Source organism: Coenobita brevimanus, chromosome 16, assembly GCF_032717465.1.
Source record: "Coenobita brevimanus isolate Jiangsu-jjx chromosome 16, ASM3271746v2, whole genome shotgun sequence".
NCBI classification, from domain to species: Eukaryota; Metazoa; Arthropoda; class Malacostraca; order Decapoda; family Coenobitidae; genus Coenobita; species Coenobita brevimanus.
Genome location: NC_136969.1, coordinates 10,425,277 through 10,453,276, shown reverse-complemented (window position 1 = coordinate 10,453,276; position 28,000 = coordinate 10,425,277).

The window sequence follows — 28,000 nt, the reverse complement described above, 5'->3', positions numbered from 1 at the left end:
AACCTCCTTGACAGAACGCAGCAATTTCATCTGGATGTGGGTGGGGGGCCTGTCAGCTCGTGCCATAGCTAGGGTAACCGGGTCCAGCGTCACCACTGTCTGCAGGTGGCTCAATCGATGGAAGCAGGAGGGACACGTTGAGAACAGGCATCGCACAGGCAGACCTAGAAATGAAGAACAATGCAATACTATTCATAACCGCATCAAAACGTATCGTCCTATAGCACTCTACCCTGATGAGTTCCTCGCATATGATGTGAATCACAGCGTAGAACATACAGGGTTTCAGTATAGCTGTGGATGCACTGAAAACCCTAATCTGAATTATTACTGAGCTTCGCACAGTACCGAAGTGAATCAGTCTGTGGTAGAAATATTTTTCCTATGCACAGTTACGATCGCAAACTGATTGTGTTTTATTATAGCCTTGAAAAGAGAAGTTAATCGGACAGTCTTTTACCCTAACGTGGATCACGTAATGGACGAAAACAGTACTGGGTATAAAACGTATTTATCCACGATACGAACAATAAGATAGAAGACAATCGAAAGGTAACTTTCGCCTACATTAATAAAGACTGATCTGTCTTTCAGCTGATCTGAGTGTACAGACAACAAAGAATTAAAACATCGAATAACTTACCTCACGTATCATTCAGAAACATGGACGAGGGATTGTGTTATATGGGGCACCCTGTGATCATACGTGCAAATATTATCCTAGGTAATTATTAGGACTCGAAATTCCAAAAAAAAAAAAAAAAATCACAGTATGGGCGTTGTTTTTTTTCCTTTTTAAGGCACTAACTCAATAGATTCCTGTGTTTCCTACAAAACTCGCTCCTGTTCACATCCATCATAGCCCAGGTGTGCGATACATTTTGTTGACTGTACATAGAATCGCCAGGAAAATGTGTTGTGCTCAGTCATCTTAACGGACTTTGGCAGGATTTACAACTATCTTGTGAATTACATTAAATATACGAGTTTAAGATTTAAATATATCACTAATCTAATGTTTGTCAAACAGCGCTTCACATTTTACTTAGGCAGCTTATATTCTCGAAAACTTATGGTTTCGATTATCTTGCAAGGTCGGGTCCATGAATATCATCCTTGGTTAAGAAAGCCATGTATGCTCCATTGTGTTACTTTCATTTGGTTTGTCAGATTCTTAATTTCTTATGTCAGTTTTGACATGTCAGACGTTAGACTTAGATCCGAGTTTTCTTAAGTTGAAAAAATAAATATTAGGAAACTGCAATGTGACTTTCATTCAGATATAACATCACACCAGAATACCCTCATTCCTCACTTATTTCCGTATAATCCTACAGAAAGGGTGATGTGGTTTTCTATGAATTAGACAGTCCTAACAAATACTTCCTTCCAAAGGGTGAAATGATTTTCTGAAACAACTAATAAGATTTTTGTGTGTAAAACTGTCAAAATAAAAATAAGACAATGCTAAAATATCGATTTTAATTTGTTTTTGGACATAAATTATGAAGTTTATTAATCTGTTTTCGCTTTTCGCTGTGTTTAATGCTTGAAGAGGCATTCATTTTTTAGGGCTTGGGTTATTGATGGTGGATTAATAAAGTAAACATGGGTAACTGTCTTCATCCGGCGATAGATAAACATAAAATCGTACCGTAGAAGTTTGAAAAGGATTTTCAGTATCTTAGTGGGTAGAGTTTTCGCATCTTACAATGTATTTATGCAACCAAATAGACTACATTCATAACACTTCACGCATGCTGTTGTAGTGGACAGAAGGCCCAGTTGGTGTGAAGATCCTACAGGTATAAAAGGGATCAATCTCCAAATGTAACTGGTATTATTTTAATGAACTGTTACGAAGGATAACCTCTATATACTGGACTTTGTTAGCCTAACGTTAGTCACCTGCACCCTGGAGTAACATGGGACTGGTTAGTAACGCAGTACTCGTTATTATTTAAGCACCTGGAGAAACGGGCACTGGCCCCAACGTTTTTCTATGAGACAGTCTTTAAATGTTCACACCCACCCAGACTTTTGAGAAAAAAGTAGCCAGATTCTTCAAGCATTGTTTTAAGATTAACTGGAAATGAATATTTCTTGCCCTGAGAAAGTAGCTGTTGCAGAAAAGTCGTAAAATGGATCAGATGAGAAATCCTAATGGCTTTCATTTCTGATTGACTCGCAACGAGACACTGATGAATTTTTTATTTTCTTTTTATTTAGGTTCTTTGTTTATGATTCAGTACAAGCCCCAACACTCTGGCGAACACTGTCCCTGAAGGGCAAGCAGGGAGGGGTGCAGGAGGAAAACAAAATCGGTATCACAGGGCATATGAGGTACAGAAGGAATTATCATTACAAGCACAATAATGAACAAAGGCATACAATGATATATACATGGTACAAAGTTGGCACAGTAATTATCATTATATGTATTGATATGAGTGAAGCGGTACATAGAGACACACGTATGTACATACATATGCAGAGAGAGGCACATATGCACACGTACATATACGTAGATATCTATACATATATGTATATATTCATGCACATGTAGCAACAGACATAATGCATGTACAGGATAGGTACGTATGTACAAAGATATGGGTATGGGTACAGGCGTGCAAACATATACATATGCAACATGCACATATATACGGTATGATATATTCATATATACGGTATGATATATTCATATATACATAGACATATATATATATATATATATATATATATATATATATATATATATATATATATATATATATATATATATATATATATATATATATATATATATATATATATATATATATATATATATATATATATATATATATATATATATATATATATATATATATATATATATATATATATATATATATATATATATATATATATATATATATATATATATATATATATATATATATATATATATATATATATTATATATATATATATATATATATATATATATATATATATATATACATATATATATATATACTGTTACATAGCCTATGATTTCATCATCCTTTGTGTAATTCTAACGTACAATATGCTGCATGTTTGATCACGAGCGTGTTCTACCTCACTCCCCCCTTCTACCCTTATATTAGAGTAAGTCGTTCTTTCTGTTGTTCAGAGCAGGAGTGTCAACTCTTTGTCCCCTGTGGCTTCATTTGCGCGTCCTTCTTACAAGTTGTATCAAGCTCTGCCGGCCCCTATATAATGAGCTCAGTCCCTGCATTAATTGCCACTTAGATCTACTCCTCATTTTGTTCACATCTCTGTCCTCCCCTGTACAGTTGTTATTATTGTGAGTGCTCAGGAAGTCTCCAACCATCTAGCAGCTGTGTAATTTGAGTATAACTGTTATTGCATTTTTTCTTGTGCTGTGTAGCATGGGGTGTTAATTCTTAGGCCTAGTAGGGTTTTTGTGATTCATGTGTTTTGGGCGTCAGCCATTATTAATAATATTTTGTATCTGTAATAATATATCTTGCATTCACTGAGCATTAGCCGGTTTTCTCATTTTATCAGGGCTGACCTAGATAAATTTACTCTTGCTAATTTCGTGTTAATAGAGGCTATTGCAGTTAACCATATATTTAACCTGTTTTTTGCCATTACATTATCCTTATGAGTCCTGAATGTTTTGTTGTTAGTTTGAGCATTAAACTTTAACTTGTAATTTTACCTAACTCTTTTGTTTTGAACCTGGAACTTTGTGGGACAGTAGTGATTTTTAGTATTCTCACTTAAAGTGTACATTATCTTTCTCTGTTCCGTAACATAAATTTGGCGACCTCTTATCAGGATATTCAGGATATTATCATAAGGATATTGCTTGATATTTTGTGACTGTGATTTATTCATGATGTCTACTATTACTACGCTTGATGAAGCCAACAGTGTGTGATGTAGAAAACAGAACAAAGAATGAACTTAAGCTTGTTGCTCAACAATTGGGAATTGCAGTTCACTCTCATCATTCTAAAGATCAAATTGTTGGCATGATTAATAAAAGCTTGTTTAATGTAACTCCTCCAAATGAGCAAACGCACATTGAAATAGCTAAGTTACAGCTTGCTCTGCAGGAGGCTCGTGTTAAGGAGTATGAGTTTCAGGCACGTGCTAAGGAGGCTGAGTCTCAGGCAAAGGAGGTGGAGTCTCAGGCTCGTATTCAGGAGGCACAGATACAGGCTCAGGCACAAATTGAACTTGCTAGGATTCAGGCAGACCATGAGTATCGCATGAAACAAGGTGGAACTGGATCATCTAGCTCTGATGATTTTGATGTGGCTAAAAATGTTAAACTTGTCCCTCCTTTTAATGAATCTGATTTAACAAAGTATTTTCAGTTGTTGAGAGGGTAGCTACAGGTTTTAATTGGCCCAAAAAGTATTGGCCAGTACTCCTTCAAACTGTTCTCACCGGTAAAGCTCAAGTAGCTTATGCGTCTTTGTCTCAGGATCAATCTGATAATTATGATGTAGTTAAGAGCTTGATTCTTAAGGCCTATGAGCTTGTTCCTGAAGACTATAGAGTAAAATTTAGGACAACTTACAAGCAAGATAAGCAATCCCATGTTGAGTATGCAAAAATCAAAGAGGATCTGTTAGAGCAGTGGTTAAATTCTAAGAATGTGGATTCTGATTTTGACAAATTTAAGCAGATGATTTTGCTGGAGGACTTCAAAAGGTCTATTAATAATGATGTAAGCCTATATCTTGATGACAGAAGAATAGATAATTTGTCTGATGCTGCAGTTTTAGCTGATGAATATGTTCTCACTCACAAGAGATATTCTAAAGAAAAAAGGAAAGCTGAGAGTAAGTACGTTGCCTCTACTCAGAGTACAGGTAACAGGAAAGAGAATAAAGACGATGTTTCTCAGGAAGTAAATACCAGCTCCACCTCTAGATTTCAGAAAAGTAAATGTACTTATTGTAGTAAGCTTGGTCATACTACGGAGAAATGTTTCAGGAGACAGCGTGATGTGAACAAAAAGGAGTCTTTAAATATTCAGTCAATTGGTCTAGTGTCCACCCTTGAGAGTTCTCAGAATTCTTTAACTGAGTTAACTGAACCTGCTTTGAGGGGTAAATTAAATTCTTATGATGAAGCTCCTCTTTGAGCAGTAACGTGGGTGACACTCTCAAGAGTTCATGTGCTAATTTCCTGTCTGATGGTTTTGTCAGTCCTCTGGACAGTAATGACAGGAAATCAGTTAAAATATATCGTGATACAGGTGCTTGCCAATCCCTTATGCTGACCAGTGTTCTAGGCTCTAATGTTAATTCCTCTGATGAAACTGTAATCTTACAAGGTGTAGGGAATAATTACTTCTCTGTCCCTCTGTGCAGAGTGAATTTAGAGTCTGGTTTTGTTAATGGTTCTGTTATGGTTGGGTTGGTTGAGACACTCCCAATGTCAGGTGTAACTTTCTTACTTAGAAATGATATTGGTGGAAGTCAAGTGTGTCCAGCTCCTCAGTTGTCTAGTCAGCCACTGGCTGCGACCCAGGATTGTGATGTCCCTGATGTGTTCTCTGCATGTGCTGTCACTAGGGCTAAGTCTAAAGTTACTGGTGACTTAGAGGATAATGATGATGATGATGTTATCCTAGCTGACACTTTTCTTGCTAATTTGGACCACTCACCAGATGAGGCAGTACACTGTAGTGTTGATAATTTGTCTCGTCAAGAGTTGGTTGAGTTGCAGGTTGCTGACCCTGAGTTGAAAGGTCTAGCTAACTCTGCTTGCAGTGAGGAAGAGTCAGCTGGTGCTTCTACTTGTTATTATATAAGGTCAGGAGTACTTATGAGGAAGTGGAGTCCCCCAACAGCATCAGCCGACTGTGAATGGGAGGTTGTACATCAAGTTGTCATCCCTCGTGTTTGTAGGCAGGATATCATTAGAGTGGCTCATGATTCCAGTTTGGCAGGACACCTTGGAGTGAGGAAGACTGTGGCACGCATTTTGAAACACTTCTACTGGCCACGTATCTACAGGGATGTTTCCTGGTATTGCAAGTCTTGTCACACCTGTCAAGTTGTGGGGAAGTGTAATCAGACCGAAAAGGTTGCACCTCTATTTCCCATTCCTCCTATTGAGGCACCATTCACCCGTGTGTTGGTGGATATTGTGGGCCCTCTTCCTAAGACTTCTTCAGGATTTTCTTATGTGTTGACTCTGATTGATATGGCTACTCGTTATCCTGAAGCCATTCCACTTAGAAGTATCTCAGCAAAGAACGTGGTTAAGGAAATGCTAGGGTTCTTCACAAAGTTTGGTCTGCCCAAGGAGGTACAGTCCGACCGGGAACGTAATTTCATGTCAAATGTTTTCAAGCAGTCTCTGAAAGAGTTGGGCATCACCCAGATCACGTGTTCAGCTTACCATCCCCAGACCCAAGGAGCGTTGGAGAGATATCATCAAACACTCAAATCGATGCTCAAGAAATACTGTTTGGAACATCAGAAAGACTGGGATAAAGGTCTTCCATTCGTTGTATTTGCCGCAAGAGAATCTCCAAATGAATCACTGGGCTTCTCACCCTTTGAACTACTGTTTGGCCATGAACTAAGAGGACCCCTTAAGCTACTCAAGGAATGCTGGCTGTCGGAGGAAGATGACGTCAACCTGCTGGAGTATGTGATGAAGTTCAAAGAACGGCCGTCCACTGCTTTACAGCTGGCAAAAGAGAATTTAGGAGCTGCTCAGGAGAAGATGAAGACTTGGTATGATAAGAAGTCCAGGTTACCTCACTTTCAGCCAGGAGATCAGGTTTTGATTCTGCTACCGGTGCATGGGCAACCTCTTCAAGCCAAGTTTAGTGGTCATTATTTCGTGGACAAGAAACTCAGTGATGTCAACTATGTCATCGCCACACCAGATCGTAGAAAGAACAAGCAACTTTGTCACATCAACATGCTAAATTTATATCACAGGCAGGACGAAAATAACCCAGTCTGCACTGTAGCTGTTCCACCCGAGTCTGCAAGAGAAGTTCTCCCATGCAGCATGAGCCTGAGTGATAGTTTGGGGAAGAATCCTGATATCATGAATGATCTCCAGACTAAGCTTTCTCATCTACCTCCCGAGGTAAGACAGGAGTTTTCGGCATTACTGCAGGAGTACCCGCAAGTGTTCCGTGCTACTCCAGGAAGAACCACTGTGTTGATGCATGATGTCGATGTTGGAGACACAAAGCCAATTAAATTGCCTCCTTACCGTGTGACCTCAGTTAAAGTTCCTCTCATCCAGAAAGAGCTTGGCTACCTGTTGGACCACAAGATGATTGAGCCCTGTCAGAGCGAGTGGAGTTCTCCTGTCACTCTAGTCCCTAAGCCGGGTGGGTCACAGCGGCTTTGCATTGACTACAGACGTGTTAATCAGATAACCAAAACAGACACTTACCCTCTTCCTCGCGTGGAAGATTGCATAGACAAGATCGGAAAGGCTAGGTACATAAGTAAGTCTGATTTGTTAAAGGGATACTGGCAAGTACCTATGACTGAACGTGCTAGGGAGATCTCATGTTTTGTAACACTAGGAAAGACTTTTGCATGTTCTGTAATGCCATATGGTATGAAGAATGCACCAGCCACTTTTCAGCTCATGAATGTTGAAACAGAGGGTTTGGCAGGGTGTGTTGTTTATATTGATGATGTATTAATCTTCAGTGACAACTGGAAAGATCACCTAAGCCATGTCAGTAAATTTCTTGAGGGTTTGGTTCAGGGTAATCTTGTAGCTAATTTATCAAAGTGTGAGTTTGGTCAAGCTAAAGTTCAGTACCTTGGGTACGTAATTGGTGATGGACGTGTTGCACCACCAGGAGCTAAGGTTCAGGTTATAAGTGATCTTCCCAGACCTAAAAGTAGGAAAGAGCTACAAAGATTTTTGGGAATGGTAGGTTATTACAGGAGATTTGTTCTTAACTTTTCAATTCTTGTATCACCACTTACAGACCTACTGAAAAAGGGATTTAATTTGTCTGGACCTATAACTGTGAATCCTCTTTCAGCAAACTTAAAGCTATCCTATTAAGTCAGCCAGTGCTCGCTACTCCAAATTTTGCTAAGCCTTTTAAGATGGCTGTTGATGCAAGTGATACAGGAGCTGGGGCTCTTTTGCTGCAAGAGGATGATCAGGGTATTGAACACTCTGTATCTTATTACAGTAAGAAGTTCACTCCACCTCAAAAGAACTACTCAACTATTGAGAAAGAGCTTTTGGCCTTGGTTTTGGGTTTACAGCATTTTTCATTTTATTTGTGTTCTGGTTTTGACCCCATAGTCATTTATACCGATCACAACCCACTGAAATTCCTTAGTAAGTTTAAAGATAAAAATCAGAGATTGACAAGATGGAGTCTACTTCTTCGGGAGTATTCATTAGACATACAACATGTCAAGGGGAAAGAAAATGTTATTGCAGATTGCTTATCTAGACTTTAGACAGATTGTTTTAGAGTAATAAGAAATTTCCTTTGTAAATTTCTTTTTCTTTGTGAGGAGGTTTTACAAAGCCTATGATTTCATCATCCTTTGTGTAATTCTAACGTATAGTATGCTGCATGTTTGATCACGAGCGTGTTCTACCTCACTCCCCCCTTCTACCCTTATAGTAGAGTAAGTCGTTCTTTCTGTTGTTCAGAGCAGGAGTGTCAACTCTTTGTCCCCTATGGCTTCATTTGTGCGTCCTTCTTACAAGTTGTATCAAGCTCTGCCGGCCCCTATATAATGAGCTCAGTCTCTGCATTAATTGCCACTTAGATCTACTCCTCATTTTGTTTACATCTCTGTCCTCCCCTGTACAGTTGTTATTATTGTGAGTGCTCAGGAAGTCTCCAACCATCTAGCAGCTGTGTAATTTGAGTATAACTGTTATTGCATTTTTTCTTGTGCTGTGTAGCATGGGGTGTTAATTCTTAGGCCTAGTAGGGTTTTTGTGATGCATGTGTTTTGGGCGTCAGCCATTATTAATAATATTTTGTATCTGTAATAATATATCTTGCATTCACTGAGCATTAGCCGGTTTTCTCATTTTATCAGGGCTGACTTAGATAAATTTACTCTTGCTAATTTCGTGTTAATAGAGGCTATTGCAGTTAACCATATATTTAACCTGTTTTTTGCCATTACATTATCCTTATGAGTCCTGAATGTTTTGTTGTTAGTGTGAGCATTAAACTTTAACTTGTAATTTTACCTAACTCTTTTGTTTTGAACCTGGAACTTTGCGGGACAGTAGTGATTTTTAGTATTCTCACTTAAAGTGTACATTATCTTTCTCTGTTCCATAACAATATATATATATATATATATATATATATATATATATATATATATATATATATATATATCACCACTGGGGGTAGGGTTTTTTTTTTTTTCAAAAATACTCCCCCAGTATCCCTGCTTGTCGTACAAGGGGACTAAAAGGGTTGGTGGAGGGTTAATGCCCCTCCCTGGAATACAACTAACTAAACATAAACAAGAAGCCTCGGACAAGGACTGACCAAACGATGACGACCCAGGACCGGACAAAGGACTTGGTAATGGGTACATGGAATGTAAGAGGAGCAAATGATGAGGTGAAAGAGAGAAAGATTGTCCAGGTGCTTGAGGGTGCGAAAGTGGATGTATGTGGAATAACTGAAACAAAATGGAGAGGAGAAAGTGTGAGAGAATGAGAGTATGGATGGGGTATATGTGCAGGAGTAGGTGAGAATGAGAGGGCAAAGGAAGGAGTATGTATAGTTGTGAGTAAAAGATGGAAGAAGAGCATAAGACAGTATGGATCAGTTGGGTCAAGGATTGTGTGGGTAAAGTTGAAAGTTGGAATACAAATGTGGGCGATTGGGTGTGTGTATGCGCCAACGCAAGATCGTGTTAGAAGAGTGAGAGAAGAGTTCCGGACAAAATTAATGTAGAAGTGTGCATGGAAAAATTTGGAAGGAATGAGAGTGTTTTTGATCGGTGATATGAATGGTAATATTGGGAATGTGAATGTGGATGGAATAGTTGGTGAGTGGAGTGTGCCTGCTGAGATAGATGAGAATGGCAGTGCGTTAGTGGACATTTGTGCTGGGAGGGGGTTGGTGATAGCCAATACCCTCTTCAGGCATAAAATGATCCACAGGTATATATGGCGAGTGATGAGAAGGGTGGGTAGTGAACTGAATGAAAGGAAGGCAATGATTGATTATGTGTGTGTGGATGAAAGGATGCGAAGATGTGTAATGCATGCAAGAGCTTATAGAGGTTGGGGGAGTGGACTTCCTGACCACTACTTGGTGGTGGCCAGAATTAGGATTCAAGTAAGATGGAGGAATAGAAGAAGGGAAAGACGAGAGGAAGGAGTAGTTGCAAGGAGAGTGGAAAGGTACAAGAGGATGAGAAAAAGGCAGAGTATAAGAGAGAAGTGGAGGAACGATTGGGCAACTATGAATTGGAGCAGAAGGGAGACGTGGAAGGTGTGTGTAGGATATTTACAGAAGAAATATGTGCAGCATGTGATGTGGTGTGTGGAAGGAAGAGAAGACGGGGGGGAAGGTGCAAGGAACAGCGTGGTAGACTGAAGAGGTGAGACAGGCTGAAGCACAACAGAAGAAAGCATACAATGAATGGATGAGAAATAGGGGCGTGGAAGAAGTTGAGAGGCGGAAGAGAGAGTTATATGTAGAAAGAAAGAGAGAGGTGAAAAGATTAGTAAGAGAGAGTAAGAAGAGAGCGGATGAGGAATTTGGAAGGAATGTGAGTGTAAAGTGGAGGGACTGTAAGAAAATGTTCTGGAAAGAGGTGAAAAGAGTAAGACAGGGTGGAAGTGAAGTTAGCAGGGGAATGAAAGATAAAAATGGTAGATTACTAGTGGAGAAGGGAGAAAAAGTGAGCAGATGGAGAGAACACTTTAAGGAATTGTTGAACATAAAGGATGGAAGTAATGCGAGTATAAGTAGCTGGGGAATGGCTGGGAGAAGGAGGGAGGTGAGAAGACAGGAAGAAATCAGTAGGATAGACGTTGTGGAAGCAATGAAGAAAGTTAAATCGGGGAAAGCCCCAGGAATTGATGGAGTGTGTGGTGAAATGCTGAAGCATGGGGGAGAGATAGTAGTAGAATGGATGTGGAAGATGTGCAGATTGGCCTGGGAGGAAGGTAGAGTCCCGGAGGATTGGAAGTCGGGTATAATTATTCCCTTGTACAAAGGAAAAGGGGAAAAAGAAGTGTGTGGTAATCATAGGGGCATTTGTCTTCTTAGTACAATAGGAAAAGTGTATGGTAGGATACTTATTGACAGAGTTAGAGAAAGAACAGAGAAATTAGTTGGAGAAGAACAGGGAGGCTTTAGGAAGGGAAGAGGTTGTGTAGATCAGATATTCATTCTTTGATCTTTAGTGGAAAAGTTTCTAGAGAAGGGAAAGAAGTTGTATGCAGCTTTCATGGATTTGGAGAAAGTATATGACAGGGTGGATAGACAAGGATTGTAGAAAGTGTTAAGAATATATGGAGTAGATGGGAAGTTGTTGAGTGCTGTGAAGAGTATGTACGATGGAGCGAAGGCTGCAGTACGTGTGGATGGTGAACTAAGTGAATTTTTCTCTTTGAAAGTTGGGTTGAAACAGGGATGTGTCATGTGTCCATGGTTGTTCAATCTGTACATGGATGGGGTAATAAAAGAGGTACAAGGTAGGGTAGTGAATGTTGGAGTGGCCCTGGTGAGAGAGGATAGTGTTTGGAAACTCCCTATACTGTTGTTTGCAGATGATACTGTGTTGTTGAGTGAAGACGAAGGGGAGCTGCAAGGCTTGGTGCATAAGGTTGGGAGAGTGTGTAAGAAACGGAATCTAAAGGTCAATGTAGGGAAGAGTAAAGTGATGATCTTTGAGAGAGGTGAAGTCAGTGAATGTACAGCGAGGTTGGATGGTGATGAATTGGAAAATGTGAGTACGTTTGAGTACTTGGGTAGTGTGATGAGTAAGGATGGAGGTTTGGAGGGTGAAGTGCTTGAAAGGGTACAGCAGGGAAGAAAGGTTGCTGGTTCTTTGAAAGCAGTGATAAGAAACAGGGAAGTGAGCATGGAAGTGAAAAAGTTACTACATGACAATATTGTGATACCAACTCTAACGTATGGAAGTGAAGCTTGGACGTTGTTGGAAGGACACAAATCAAGAGTGAGAGCAGTGGAGATGAGTTATTTAAGAGAAGCCTGTGGAGTCACATGGAGAGACAGGCTGATGAACGAGGATATAAAGGAGCGTTGTGGTGTGGATGTGGATGTGATAGGAAGCGTTATGAGGAACACACTGAGGTGGTTTGGCCATGTGGAGAGGATGGAGGATGAAAGACTGACGAAGAGAGTGTATGTGAGTGAGGTGGAGTGAGGAAGAGGGAGGGGGAGGCCGAGGATGAGGTGAAGGGATGGGGTGGAGAGGTATATGAGAGAGGGGGGTGTGAGTTGGGAGCAGGGCAGTGAAATGGCGGGGGACAGGGCGACTTGGAGGCGATTTGTTTGTGGCCACCCCAAACGGGATTGAGGAGTCTGTCAATATATATATATATATATATATATATATATATATATATATATATATTGTTACATAGCCTATGATTTCATCATCCTTTGTGTAATTTTAGCGCACAGTGTGCTGCATGTTTGATCACGAGCGTGTTCTGCCTCAGTCCCCCCCCTTCTACCGTTATAGTAGAGTAAGTCGTCCTTTCTGTTGTTCAGAGCGGGATTGTCAACTCTTTGTCCCCATGGCTTCATTTGCGCGTCCTTCTTACAAGTTGTATCAAGCTCTGCTGGCCCCTATATAATGAGCTCAGTCTCTGCATCATTGCCACTTAGATCTACTCCTCATTTTGTTCACATCTCTGTCCTCCCCTGTACAGTTATTGTTGTGAGTGCTCCGGAAGTCTCCAACCATCTAGCAGCTGTGTAATTTGAGTATAACTGTTGTTGCATTTTTTCCTTGTACTGTATAGCATAAGGTGTTGATTTGTAGGCCTAGTGAGTTTTTTTTGTAATTTATGTAGGATTCATTTTGTCAGCCAGTTTTAATAATATTTTGTATGTAATAATTTATCTTGCATTAACTGAGCATTACCTAGTGTATTTTCATTTTATCAGGGCTGACTTAGGTAAATTTACTCTTGTTAATTTCATGTTAATAGAGGCTATTGCAGTTAACCATATATTTAACCTTTTTTTTGCCATTACATTATCCTTATGAGTCCTGAATGTTTTGTTGTTAGTTTGAGCATTAAACTTTAACTTGTAATTTTACCTAACTCTTTTGTTTTGAATCTGGAACTTTACGGGACAGTAGTGACTCTTAGTATTCTCACTTAAAGCGTACATTATCTTTCTCTGTTCCGTAACATAAATTTGGCGACCTCTCATCAGGATATTCAGGATATTATCATAAGGATATTGCTTGATATTTTGTGACTGTTACTTATTCATGATGTCTACTATTACTACACTTGATGAAGCCAAAGATTTTTTGTCAAATGTGCAAACAGTGTGTGATGTAGAGAACAGAACAAAGAATGAACTTAAGCTTGTTGCTCAACAATTGGGAATTGCTGTTCGCTCTCATCATTCTAAAGATCAACTTGCTGACATGATTAATGAAAGCTTGTTTAATGTAACTCCTCCAAATGAGCAAACGCAGATTGAATTAGCTAAGTTACAGCTAGCCCTGCAGGAGGCAAAAGCTAAGGAGGCTGAATTTAAGGCAAATGCTCGTATTCAGGAGGCACAGATACAGGCACAAATTGAACTTGCCAGAATTCAGGCAGACCATGAGTATCGCATGAAACAAGGTGGAACTGGATCATCTAGCTCTGATGATTTTGATGTGGCTAAAAATGTTAAACTTGTCCCTCCTTTTAATGAATCTGATTTAACAAAGTATTTTCAGTTGTTTGAGAGGGTAGCTACAGGTTTTAGTTGGCCCAAGGAGTATTGGCCAGTACTCCTTCAAACTGTTCTCACCGGTAAAGCTCAAGTAACTTATGCATCTTTGTCTCAGGATATATCTGATAATTATGATGTAGTTAAGAGCTTGATTCTTAAGGCCTATGAGCTTGTTCCTGAAGCCTATAGAGTAAAATTTAGGACAACTTACAAGCAAGATAAGCAATCCCATGTTGAGTATGCAAAAATCAAAGAAGATCTGTTAGAGCAGTGGTTAAATTCTAAGAATGTGGATTCTGATTTTGGTAAATTTAAGCAGATGATTTTGCTGGAGGACTTCAAAAGGTGTATTAGTAAAGATGTAAGCCTATATCTTGATGAGAAAAGAATAGATAATTTATCTGATGCTGCAGTTTTAGCTGATGAATATATTCTCACTCACAAGAGATATTCTAAAGAAAAAGGGAAAGCTGAGAATAAGTACGTTGCCTCTACTCAGAGTACAGGTAACAGGAAAGAGAATAAAGATGATGTTTCTCAGGAAGTAAATACCAGCTTCACCTCTAGATATCAAAAAAGTAAATGTACTTATTGTAGTAAGCTTGGTCATACTACGGAGAAATGTTTCAGGAGACAGCGTGATGTGAACAAAAAGAAGTCTTTAAATATTCAGTCAATTGGTCTAGTGTCCACCCTTGAGAGTTCCAGAATTCTTTAACTGAGTTAACTGAACCTGCTTTGAGGGGTAACTTAAATTCTCATGATGGAGCTCCTCTTTTGAGCAGTAACGTGATTGACACTCTCAAGAGTTCATGTGCTAATTTCCTGTCTGATGGTTTTGTCAGTCCTCTGGACAGTAATGACAGGAAATCAGTTAAAATATATCGTGATACAGGTGCTTGCCAATCCCTTATGCTGACCAGTGTTCTAGGCTCTAATGTTAATTCCTCTGATGAAACTGTAATCTTGCAAGGTGTAGGGAATAATTACTTCTCTGTCCCTCTGTGCAGAGTGAATTTAGAGTCTGGTTTTGTTAATGGTTCCGTTATGGTTGGGTTGATTGAGACACTCCCAATGTCAGGTGTAACTTTCTTACTTGGAAATAATATTCGTGGAAGTCAAGTGTGTCCAGCTCCTCAGTTGTCTAGTGAGCCAGTGGCTGCATCCCGGGATTGTGATGTCCCTGATGTGTTCCCTGCATGTGCTGTCATAGGGATAAGCCTAAAGTTACTGGTGATTTAGAGGATAATAATGATGATGATGTTATCCTAGCTGACACTTTCCTTGCTAATTTGAACAACTCACCAGATGAGGCAGTACACTGTAGTGTTGATAATTTGTCTCGTCAAGAGCTGGTTGAGTTGCAGGTTGCTGACCCTGAGTTGAAAGGTCTAGCTAACTCTGCTTGCAGTGAGGAAGAGTCAGCTGGTGCTTCTACTTGTTATTATATAAAGTCAGGAGTACTTATGAGGAAGTGGAGACCCCCAACAGCATCAACCGACTGTGAATGGGAGGTTGTACATCAAGTTGTCGTCCCTCGTGTTTGTAGGCAGGATATCATTAGAGTGGCTCATGATTCCAGTTTGGCAGGACACCTTGGAGTGAGGAAGACTGTGGCACGCATTTTGAAACACTTCTACTGGCCACGTATCTACAGGGATGTTTCCTGGTATTGTAAGTCTTGTCACACCTGTCAAGTTGTGGGGAAGTGTAATCAGACAGAAAAGGTTGCACCTCTAGTTCCTATTCCTCCTATTGAGGCACCATTCATCCGTGTGTTGGTGGATATTGTGGGCCCTCTTCCTAACACTTCTTCAGGATTTTCTTATGTGTTGACCTGATTGATATGGCTACTCGTTATCCTGAAGCCATTCCACTTAGAAGTATCTCAGCAAAGAACGTGGTTAAGGAAATGCTAGGGTTCTTCACAAAGTTTGGTCTGCCCAAGGAGGTACAGTCCGACCGGGAAAGTAATTTCATGTCAAATGTTTTCAAGCAGTCTCTGAAAGAGTTGGGCATCACCCAGATCACGTGTTCAGCTTACCATCCCCAGACCCAAGGAGCGTTGGAGAGATATCATCAAACACTCAAATCGATGCTCAAGAAATACTGTTTGGAACATCAGAAAGACTGGGATAAAGGTCTTCCATTCGTTGTATTTGCCACAAGAGAATCTCCAAATGAATCACTGGGCTTCTCACCCTTTGAACTACTGTTTGGCCATGAAGTAAGAGGACCCCTTAAGCTACTCAAGGAATGCTGGCTGTCGGAGGAAGATGACGTCAACCTGCTGGAGTATGTGATGAGGTTCAAAGAACAGCCGTCCACTGCTTTACAGCTGGCAAGAGAGAATTTAGGAGCTGCTCAGGAGAAGATGAAGACTTGCTATGATAAGAAGTCTAGGTTATGCCACTTGCAGCCAGGAGATCAGGTTTTGGTTCTGCTACCGGTTCATGGGCAACCTCTTCAAGCCAAGTTTAGTGGTCCTTATTTCGTGGAGAAGAAACTCAGTGATGTCAACTATGTCATCGCCACACCAGATCGTAGAAAGAGCAAGCAACTATGTCACATCAACATGCTAAAGTTATATCACAGGCGGGACGAAAATAACCCAGTCTGCACTGTAGCTGTTCCACCCGAGTCTGCAAGTGAAGCTCTCCCATGCAGTATGAGCTTGAGTGATAGTTTGGGGAGGAATCCTGATATCATGAATGATCTCCAGACTAAGCTTTCTCACCTACCTCCCGAGGAAAGGCAGGAGTTTTCGGCATTACTGCAGGAGTACCCGCAAGTGTTCCGTGCCAATCCAGGAAGAACTACTGTGTTGATGCATGATGTCGATGTTGCAGACGCAAAGCCAATTAAACTGCCTCCTTACCGTGTGAACCCAGTGAAAGTTCCTCTCATCCAGAAGGAGCTTGGCTACCTGTTGGACCACAAGATGATTGAGCCCTGTCAGAGCGAGTGGAGTTCTCCTGTCACTCTAGTCCCTAAACCAGATGGGTCACAGCGGCTTTGCATCGACTACAGACGTGTTAATCAGATAACCAAAACAGACACTTACCCTCTCCCTCGCGTGGAAGATTGCATAGACAAGATTGGAAAGGCTAGGTACATAAGTAAGTTTGATTTGTTAAAGGGATACTGGCAAGTACCTATGACTGAACGTGCTAGGGAGATCTCATGTTTTGTAACACTAGGAAAGACTTTTGCATGTTCTGTAATGCCGTATGGTATCAAGAATGCACCAGCCACATTTCAGAAGCTCATGAATGTTGTAACAGAGGGTTTGGCAGGGTGTGTTGTTTATATTGATGATGTATTAATCTTCAGTGACAACTGGAAAGATCACATATGCCATGTCAGTTTATTTCTTGAGGGTTTGGTTCAGGCTAATCTTGTAGCTAATTTGTCAAAGTGTGAGTTTGGTCAAGCTAAAGTTCAGTACCTTGGGTACGTAATTGGTGATGGACATGTTGCACCACCAGGAGCTAAGGTTCAGGTTATAAGTGATCTTCCCAGACCTAAAAGTAGGAAGGAGCTAAAAAGATTTTTGGGAATGGTAGGTTATTACAGGAGATTTGTTCTTAACTTTTCAATTCTTGTATCACCACTTACAGACCTACTGAAAAAGGGAGTTAAATTTGTCTGGACCGATAACTGTGAATCCTCTTTCAACAAACTTAAAGCTATTCTATTAAGTCAGCCAGTGCTCGCTACTCCAAATTTTGCTAAGCCTTTTAAGATGGCTGTTGATGCAAGTGATACAGGAGCTGGGGGCTGTTTTGCTGCAAGAGGATGATCAGGGTATTGAACACCCTGTATCTTATTACAGTAAGAAGTTCACTCCACCTCAAAAGAACTACTCAACTATTGAGAAAGAGCTTTTGGCCTTGATTTTGGGTTTACAGCATTTTTCATTTTATTTGTTCTGGTTTTGACCCCATAGTCATTTATACCGATCATAACCCACTGAAATTCCTTAGTAAGTTTAAAAATAAAAATCAGAGATTGACAAGATGGAGTCTACTTCTTCAGGAGTATTCATTAGACATACATGTCAAGGGGAAAGAAAATGTTATTGCAGATTGCTTATCTAGACTTTAGACAGATTGTTTTAGAGAAATAAGAAATTTCCTTTGTAAATTTCTTTGTGGGGAGGTGTTACATAGCCTATGATTTCATCATCCTTTGTGTAATTTTAACGCACAGTGTGCTTCATGTTTGATCACGAGCGTGTTCTACCTCACTCCCCCCTTCTACCGTTATAGTAGAGTAAGTCGTCCTTTCTGTTGTTCAGAGCGGGATTGTCAACTCTTTGTCCTCATGGCTTTATTTGCGCGTCCTTCTTACAAGTTGTATCAAGCTCTGCTGGCCCCTATATAATGAGCTCAGTCTCTGCATCATTGCCACTTAGATCTACTCCTCATTTTGTTCACATCTCTGTCCTCCCCTGTACAGTTATTTTTGTGAGTGCTCCGGAAGTCTCCAACCATCTAGCAGCTGTGTAATTTGAGTATAACTGTTGTTGCATTTTTTCCTTGTACTGTATAGCATAAGGTGTTGATTTGTAGGCCTAGTGAGGTTTTTTTGTAATTTATGTAGGATTCATTTTGTCAGCCAGTTTTAATAATATTTTGTATGTAATAATTTATCTTGCATTAACTGAGCATTACCCAGTGTATTTTCATTTTATCAGGGCTGACTTAGGTAAATTTACTCTTGCTAATTTCATGTTAATAGAGGCTATTGCAGTTAACCATATATTTAACCTGTTTTTTGCCATTATATTATCCTTATGAGTCCTGAATGTTTTGTTGTTAGTTTGAGCATTAAACTTTAACTTGTAATTTTACCTAACTCTTTTGTTTTGAATCTGGAACTTTACGGGACAGTAGTGACTCTTAGTATTCTCACTTAAAGCGTACATTATCTTTCTCTGTTCCGTAAATATATATATATATATATATATATATATATATATATATACACCCAAAGTAGATACATATACATAGTCACATACACAGGAGGGTACATAGAGAGAGAAAAAAAATGATATGAATTTATAATATTACCTCTTGATTCAAAATCCCGGCACTAGGACACTAGATACAAATGCACCTGATGTGTGCGTGTGTGCGTGGACAACACACACACACACACACACACACACACACACACACACACACACACACACACACACACACACACACACACACACACACACACACACACACGAAATACGCATAAGTGAAAATATTAGCGCAGATTAGGTCTTCTTTCTTTACAGCTCAACAACACATAAAATAATCTTGACAATCTTCCAAAAAAACAGCAGACAATATGGTGGGTTTCTGAGTTTCGTACCCAACTTGTACTGATGGCAATACAACAGTCCAGTGCTTTGTACACCATACGTATCTCAGTGAAACCTCTGTCCGTCTTATATTTTCATAGTATGGAAATCCTTAACATGCAAGTAATGAAGAAAACATACAATGCCATTTATGCACAGTGATTCTTCTCTAGAAGTTTGTGGTGGTGTGATGGCGGCTGCTGCAGAGAAACTGTGGCTTAGTCTGGGAGTTACCTGCCTTCTGGTACGAGTACACGCCCACCTGCCTCATACCTCAGGCAAGTTGACCCTATTTGTAATTAAAGGAAATCGAAGATTATAATCATTTTATCATTTGTATCTAGGTTACTTCATTGTGTATCATCAAAATTCTAGTCACATTCGAAGTGTATGTAAGCCATCTTAGATGCACAAACCTGGTCTTGTTGACCTAAGTTCCATATTCCGAAAATGTTCTCGAGTTGTGTAACAAAAATGTAAAGTAAGAATATTTTTCCCGTAAGAAAAATTATGTTGCGGGTCAAGCAATACCATTTTTTGTGACATTTCCTTTGCCGTACCTAAGCTGCCTAATTTACTGTAATTTAATGCCTCATCAAGCATAAAATACATACTCTAACCTCAGCAAACTTTAGGACGTGTTCTTCATTCAAAATTGTGTTGCACGACATTTCAGTGGATAAATGAGAATGTTTTCTGTTGTGAATATACAGGTATATATTATTCTGCATACTGCAAAGGTATTTCTTAGTATTTTCTTGGGAAGCAGGCGCATTTCCGTGTATTCTTCTTTGGGCCAAAGTAGCTTAGAGGTAGTGATTGCCCTTCAAGACCATAGAGTTGGCAGTTCGAATCCGAACCAGGGTACCGTATTTCCAGTGAGAATGCAGCGGTCAGTCCAAAGATCTCTCCATGCCCTCCAGAGCTGTGCGATCGATTGGTCCTAGCTCGTGGGATTCACCTTCTGGTCATAATCTAGTAATCATATCTGGCATTTGACAACCCTTTTCTGGTTCAAGATCAGTTAATAATACCAGTTACATACAGGTACCGTCTTATTATACAGAGTGCCCTAAATCTCTACTTACCATAAATTCGTCACTGTATATGTCAGATAAAACTCGACGACCGCAGGAGTACCGCCGGGCACTGGATGTCATGTTGGCCGCAGAACAATGTTCCCGCTCCTCCGTCATCCTGGTGACAGACGACTCTCCATGGGCGTTCTCTATAATGCAAGTGCGTCAGTGATAGCACCAAGCAAAACTTAGGCATTCCTAAAATGGAATAAGGAAGTTAGATTGGTATATACAGTAAAAATAAGGTTTGTCCTTACGAAATAGAACAAATAAATCATTAATTCTCTGGTACAGATCATAGGAACAGACTTAACCTCAAAACAGCTTGGCAGGTGAATGTGGCAGACTTATGGGAATGTTGATATGGAATTGGGAGGCTCTAAGTAACATAAAGTCAACTGTTGTGGAAGATGTCTTCAAGAATTTGTAAAAATGTTCTTCCCTAAGAATATCTGTCAAATTCAAGATCCATTCATTGTTACATGCACTGCTTTCACAGGAGTAAGTGGTATAAAATGGGTACAGATCATCACCATGCTTTCTGTTTCAGGATCTAACACACTTAAATGCTCCGTGGGGAGTCGGAGTGTTTGGGGTGACAAATGGTGAGCAAAATACCAACATGACCCGTGAAAAGCTCTCCAGGGCTATCGCCAATGCTAGACGGGTAAGTGACTACAGCATGTCAAGGCTGATAAAATGGCTCTAGGTGGTAGACTATTGTCGTTTATAATAATAATAACAATAATAATAATAGTAATAATAATTATTATTATTATTATTATTATTATTATCATTATTATTATTATTATTATTTTAATATTATTATTATTTTTTCATTATCATTATTTTTATTAATGTGCAGATGCTTATCCAAGGGATGGCTGGGGTTTAATGCTCACGTAATGCCATTCAGGGATGAGTGAGGCTGGTCACTCACGTCTTAAATATCAAGACAAACTTTACCTAGCCCCGGGCTCCTACGCTGTTTATGGGGCAATACAGAATTAGATCATGAATGAATGAATTTTTATTATTATTGTTATTATTATTATTATTATTATTATTATTATTATTATACTATTATTATTATTATTATTATTATTATAATTGTTATTATTATTAATATCAATGTAGGTGTAATGGAAAAGCGAGTTTAAAGCATACGTGTTTAGAGTATTGAACTTAAAACCGAAATGGTATTTTTCGTTTTGCGCCATTAGCTCCATGAGGTGTCATGGTGGGTGACGGTGGTGGTGGTGAGCGAGGACCCAACCTTCCTCTCCGTCTTCGCTGAGTCCTCTTTCAAGAACCACCTCCTGTCGGTGTACACTGCGAAGCTCCTCGCCTTCACTCGCCTCCCTCTTCATCGCTTCCACACCCTCCACCACCTTCACAAGACTTTATCACGCACCAATGCCCTACTCGCTGTTGTCGACGATGCTTCACCACGCATCAGGTAGTAAATATTTTCTATGGATAACAGCTCTCATACGAGGGGATATTCCTTACTTTCATATAATGGCTTCATTTTTATGTATTAATCTATTTGTTTATTGTTTACATATTTAATTTATCTACTTATTTTTCGTCAACAGGACCAGAGTGCTCTCATGGCTACCCCTCACAGATCCAGAAACTCGGCCATTACAGGTAGCATCGTGGACTACTGACCAAAATCTAAGTCTAGTCTACCCACCAAATCTTTTTCCCAAGAAATTTTTCCGGTAAGCTCTTGCCTGGAACTCTTCACTTTCTTAAAAACATTGCTTGAATATTATTATGACATGGGTTTTTTTCAATATATAGTAGTGATAATTATTTTTCATTTGATGAGAATGTCGGTTAAGTCACCTGATATAATGGACCACATTGCATCGATGAAACATCTTACAAATTTGAACACTAAAATACAAAATAAAGTGCCATTGAGCTTCTTATTGTGCCAGCTTGATCAGTTGACATTTAGTTTCTGGAAGGCATGCCCGAATTGCTTTAAAGGGAGTCCGTGGCCGCGTCAGACTTGATCCTCTTGCTGCAGGTTCCCCCACCGGCCCCATGTGATGGTGACAGCCGAGGAGGTCCCTTCACAATCGGCGGTCATGGTAGACGACCCAGCGAAGCCTGGTGGTAAGCGGCTTACTTTTACAGGTGGAGTGGACGATCTTGGGGAAATGCTTTCCACGGTTATGAACTTTACGTGAGTTGAAATGGGAACAGTAATTGTTGGCACACATTCTTATTCATTCTGCTATTTTCTTGGACGTCGTAAATACTTTATAGTAAGTATTCCTCATCGAATTATGTTGCATATCACCGTTTAACATCCTTTTGTGTTATTATTATATATATACTGTATGGAAATAGGTTTCATCAGTAACATAAAAGGAGACATTAATGTGTAGTGTTCGGAAGAAATCGCAAATGAGGTGTTCTGGTAATCTTTAAAACTACATACAGTATGACCCATAGTTCGACTTAACGACAGTATGGAACGAGGAGCTGATGGTAAATCAAGTTATTTTGTTGCAACTGCTTGCAAAACTCTCTGACAGATACTCTTATGTGAGACCCCCTGACAAAAGCTGGGGTCTGCAGAAGGGTGATGGGACCTGGACTGGCATGCTGGGACTCATCACGCGTGAGGTGAGTTACTACATCTATTCAACTATATAAACTTATAGAGTAGTCTTTCCTAAACTGAATAAAACCATCTGGCGGAACAAGGATCAGATTCAAATGATAAGTCAGTCTTCTGTTGAATGCTTCTTCGACGAACTGCTTCGTCCATTATTTTCAGAAACAGAACTTACGTTCAGAATCAGTCATGCATGTCAGTTTCTAACAATTAGATCCTGCCAGGGTACTCCATAAAACAATTTACATATTTTTCATTCACTGGTTTAAATTATGTCCATCAGGAGTGGAATCTACTCCTTGATTTTTATTTCTTTTAATAAAGAATTCAATGAACACTAAAGACAGCATGATGAAGATGAAGGCTTGCGACTTCAGAAACCTGTCTCAGCCATACTCATCACAATTAACCCCTTACTATCGTGTTAGCTGTTGGTCAGTGGTCTCTCCCTGGTCTGTATCATGGTAGTAACTTCCACACTCATTCATACATATTTTGCTATTGGAAATTTCCTTGACCACTGTGCCTGAAGTTTGATGTATTGCTTTGTCCATTCCTAGTTTAAAAGCAGTACAACATATCTGCAAGCAAAACTCCAGGCTACCTAACCAAATTGTCACACTTGCTAACCGTGACATTCTCAGAAGAATTTACTTTTTAGCTACTTCTGTCCTATAGAACTATGTAAACTGGAAATTGTTTCTCTGGTATTTTGTATTTGAATGAGAGGGCAAAGGAAGGAGTATGTATAGTTGTGAGTAAAAAATGGAAGAAGAGCATAAGACAGTATGGATCAGTTGGGTCAAGGATTGTGTGGGTAAAGTTGAAAGTTGGAATACAAATGTGGGCGATTGTGTGTGTGTATGCGCCAACGCAAGATCGTGCTAGAAGAGTGAGAGAAGAGTTCTGGACAAATGTGGAAGTGTGCATGGAAAAGTTTGGAAGGAATGAGAGAGTGTTTTTGATTGGTGATATGAATGGTAAAGTTGGTAATGTGAAGGTGGATGGAATAGTTGGTGAGTGGGGTGTGCCTGCTGAGATAGATGAGAATGGGAGTGCGTTAGTGGACATTTGTGCTGGGAGGGGGTTGGTGATAGCCAATACCCTCTTCAGGCATAAAATGATCCACAGGTATACATGGCGAGTGATGAGAAGGGTGGGTGGTGAACTGAATGAAAGGAAGGCAATGATTGATTATGTGTGTGTGGATGAAAGGATGCGAAGATGTTTAAAGGATGCAAGAGTGTATAGGGGTTGGGGGAGTGGACTTTCTGACCACTACTTGGTGGTGGCCAGAATTAGGATCCAAGTAAGATGGAGGAATAGAAGAAGGGAAAGACGAGAGGAAGGAGTAGTTGCAAGGAGAGTGGAAAGGTTACAAGAGGATGAGAAAAAGGCAGAGTATAAGAGAGAAGTGGAGGAACGATTGAGCAAATATGAATTGGAACAGATGGGAGACGTGGAAGGTGTGTGTAAGATATTTACGGAAGAAATATGTGCAGCATGTGATGTGGTGTGTGGAAGGAAGAGAAGACGGAGGGGGGTACAAGGAACAGCGTGGTGGACTGAAGAGGTGAAACAGGCTGTGGCACAAAAGAAGAAAGCATACAATGAATGGATGAGAAATAGGGGCGTGGAAGAAGTTGAGAGGCGGAAGAGAGAGTTATATGTGGAAAGAAAGAGAGAGGTGAAAAGATTAGTAAGAGAGAGTAAGAAGAGAGTGGATGAGGAATTTGGAAGGAATTTGAGTGTAAAGTGGAGGGACTGTAAGAAAATGTTCTGGAAAGAGGTGAAAAGAGTTAGACAGGGTGGAAGTGAAGTTAGCAGGGGAGTGAAAGATAAAAATGGCAGATTACTAGTGGAGAAGGGAGAAGAAGTGAGCAGATGGAGAGAACACTTTAAGGAAATGTTGAACGTAGAGGATGGAAGTAGTGCGAGTATAAGTGGCTGGGGAATGGCTGGGAGAAGGAGGCAGGTGAGAAGACAGGAAGAAATCAGTAGGATAGAAGTTGTGGAAGCAATGAAGAAAGTTAAATCGGGGAAAGCCCCAGCAATTGATGGAGTGTGTGGTGAAATGCTGAAGCATGGGGGAGAGATAGTAGTAGAATGGATGTGGAAGATGTGCAGATTGGCCTGGGAGGAAGGTAGAGTCCCGGAGGATTGGAAGTCAGGTATAATTATTCCCTTGTACAAAGGAAAATGGGAGAAAGAAGTGTGTGGTAATCATAGGGGCATTTGTCTTCTCAGTGTAATAGGAAAAGTGTATGGTAGGATACTTATAGACAGAGTTAGAGAAAGAACAGAGAAATTAGTTGGAGAAGAACAGGGAGGCTTTAGGAAGGGAAGAGGTTGTGTAGATCAGATATTCATTCTTAGATCTTTAGTGGAAAAGTTTCTAGAGAAGGGAAAGAAGTTGTATGTGGCTTTCATAGATTTGGAGAAAGCATATGACAGGGTGGATAGACAAGGATTGTGGAAAGTGTTAAGAATATATGGAGTAGATGGGAAGTTGTTGAATGCTGTGAAGAGTATGTACAATGGTGCGAAGGCTGCAGTGCGTGTGGATGGTGAACTAAGTGAATTTTTCTCTTTGAAAGTTGGTTTGAAACAGGGATGTGTCATGTCTCCATGGTTGTTCAATCTGTACATGGATGGGGTAATAAAAGAGGTACAAGGTAGGGTAGTGGATGTTGGAGTGGCCCTGGTGAGAGAGGATAGTGTTTGGAAACTCCCTGTACTGTTGTTTGCAGATGATACTGTGTTGTTGAGTGAAGACGAAGGGGAGCTGCAAGGCTTGGTGGATGAGTTTGAGAGAGTGTGTAAGAAACGGAACCTAAAGATGAATGTTGGCAAGAGTAAAGTGATGGTCTTTGAGACAGGTGAAGTTAGTGAATGTACAGCGAGGTTGGATGGTGAGGAATTGGAAAATGTGAGTACGTTTAAGTATTTGGGTAGTGTGATGAGTAAGGATGGAGGTTTGGAGGGTGAAGTGCTTGAAAGGGTACAGCAGGGAAGAAAGGTTGCTGGTTCTTTGAAAGCAGTGATAAGAAAAAGGGAAGTGAGCATGGAAGTGAAAAAGTTACTACATGACAGTATTGTGATACCAACTCTAACGTACGGAAGTGAAGCTTGAACATTGTTGGAAGGACACAAGTCAAGAGTGAGAGCAGTGGAAATGAGTTATTTAAGAGGAGCCTGAGGAGTCACGTGGAGAGACAGGCTAACGAATGAGGATATAAAGAAGCGTTGTAGTGTTGATGTGGATGTGATAGGAAGCGTTATGAGGAACACACTGAGGTGGTTTGGCCATGTGGAGAGGATGGAGGATGAAAGACTGACGAAGAGAGTGTATGTGAGTGAGGTGGAGGGGGGAAGAGGGAGGGGGAGGCCGAGGATGAGATGGAGGGATGGGGTGGAGAGGTATATGAGAGAGGGGGGTGAGTTGGGAGCAGGGCAGTGAAATGGCGGGGGACAGGGCGACTTGGAGGCGATTTGTTTGTGGCCACCCCAAACGGGATTGAGGCGTCTGGCAATAGATAGATAGATAGATTATCTTCATTTGGAAGGTATGGCGTCGGTGATGTAAAGTCTCACCATAAAGAGGGTTAGGAGTTAGAGATTAGACTTTTTGATGGTGTATTCTGGCACGAATGCCACTCTCTTACGATATATATACTTCGACAAATCATTGCAGGAAGTGGAGTTTTCTCCTGGACCCTTTTTCCTGGATCACACCAGAAGCCAGTGGATGGAATACTCTGCATATATGTTCATGGGTAGGTACCATGTTCTTGCTGCTCGTGGTCGTCCTAAGCCGGACCCGTGGTGTTTCGTAGTGCCTCTTGCACCATTGGTCTGGGCAACTTTGTTAATGGCATTGTTAGCTGTGTGCTCAGTGATGCTGCTCCTGCCTGTCTGTTTTCCTGCCCACTCACAACAACCAGGCCGCGTAGATGCCAACATCTTTAACTGTGTGCGCGTTCTCCTGCAAGAAGGTAACTAGCTTAGCCTAGTGAAGCAGTCAGTGATTTGACATTAACTTTCGAAAGTCCAAGTTAACTTAGGATATTTAACGTAACGATTATACTTGGTTCAGTTATGTTTTGTGCACTTGTAACATTCGAAATAGATCATTTCTTATAGGTATGGAAAATGCCCCCTTTTTTTTTTTCGCTAATAATGCCCACTCAGTTTGATGGAGATAAACTTCATCACGTGCTTTAAAAACTTACAGGAAAAAGGCTAAGTCATTATTAAATACGGCAGGCCATCAACTGCTATTGGGATCTCTCTTATGTATTACTAAATTCCCATTTGATATACTAGATATAAAGAGTACTAAAAGTCGGTGGTGGTGGGATCGTGTGATGCTGGGGGTGTGGATGCTGATGATGGTGGTGCTGACACAGAGCTATGCCGGCAACCTCATGTCCCTCCTGGCAGTCAGGTACATCGACCAACCATACCAGAGCCTCGAGGACGTCCTTGACAACTCTGATGTTGGGATAATTCTTGTTCAGAACACTTTGATCATCCACTATCTTAATGTGAGCAATTGTTTTGTGATGTAATAGAAAATCATATACAGTAAACCCTCTCCTGGATCAAATGGGTGGAAGCCCATTGCGATGAAGCCGATAATCCGCAAAGTTCGACAGTCCTCCCCTGAGAGGGAATAGCAAGCAACGGTGGAAAATAAGGAGCAAACTAGGACATTCAAGTACTTAAAATGGTAACTACAGTATACCAATTTTACACTAACTCAGATCATATTCACAACTTTGTCATAGCATTTTTTCGTGATAAGCCCAACCGGATGGGGAAAACCGCTTTCAGCTTTGCTAACCGCTTTCTGAGTCACCACGCACATGAAAAGTGATTCGGTTTGATCTGGTTGGCCACAGTTGTCTGGAAGGCCTTTGTGTTTTCTCCCATTTGCGGAATGGTAGAATCCGGTATGAAAGACTGTTTTTCTG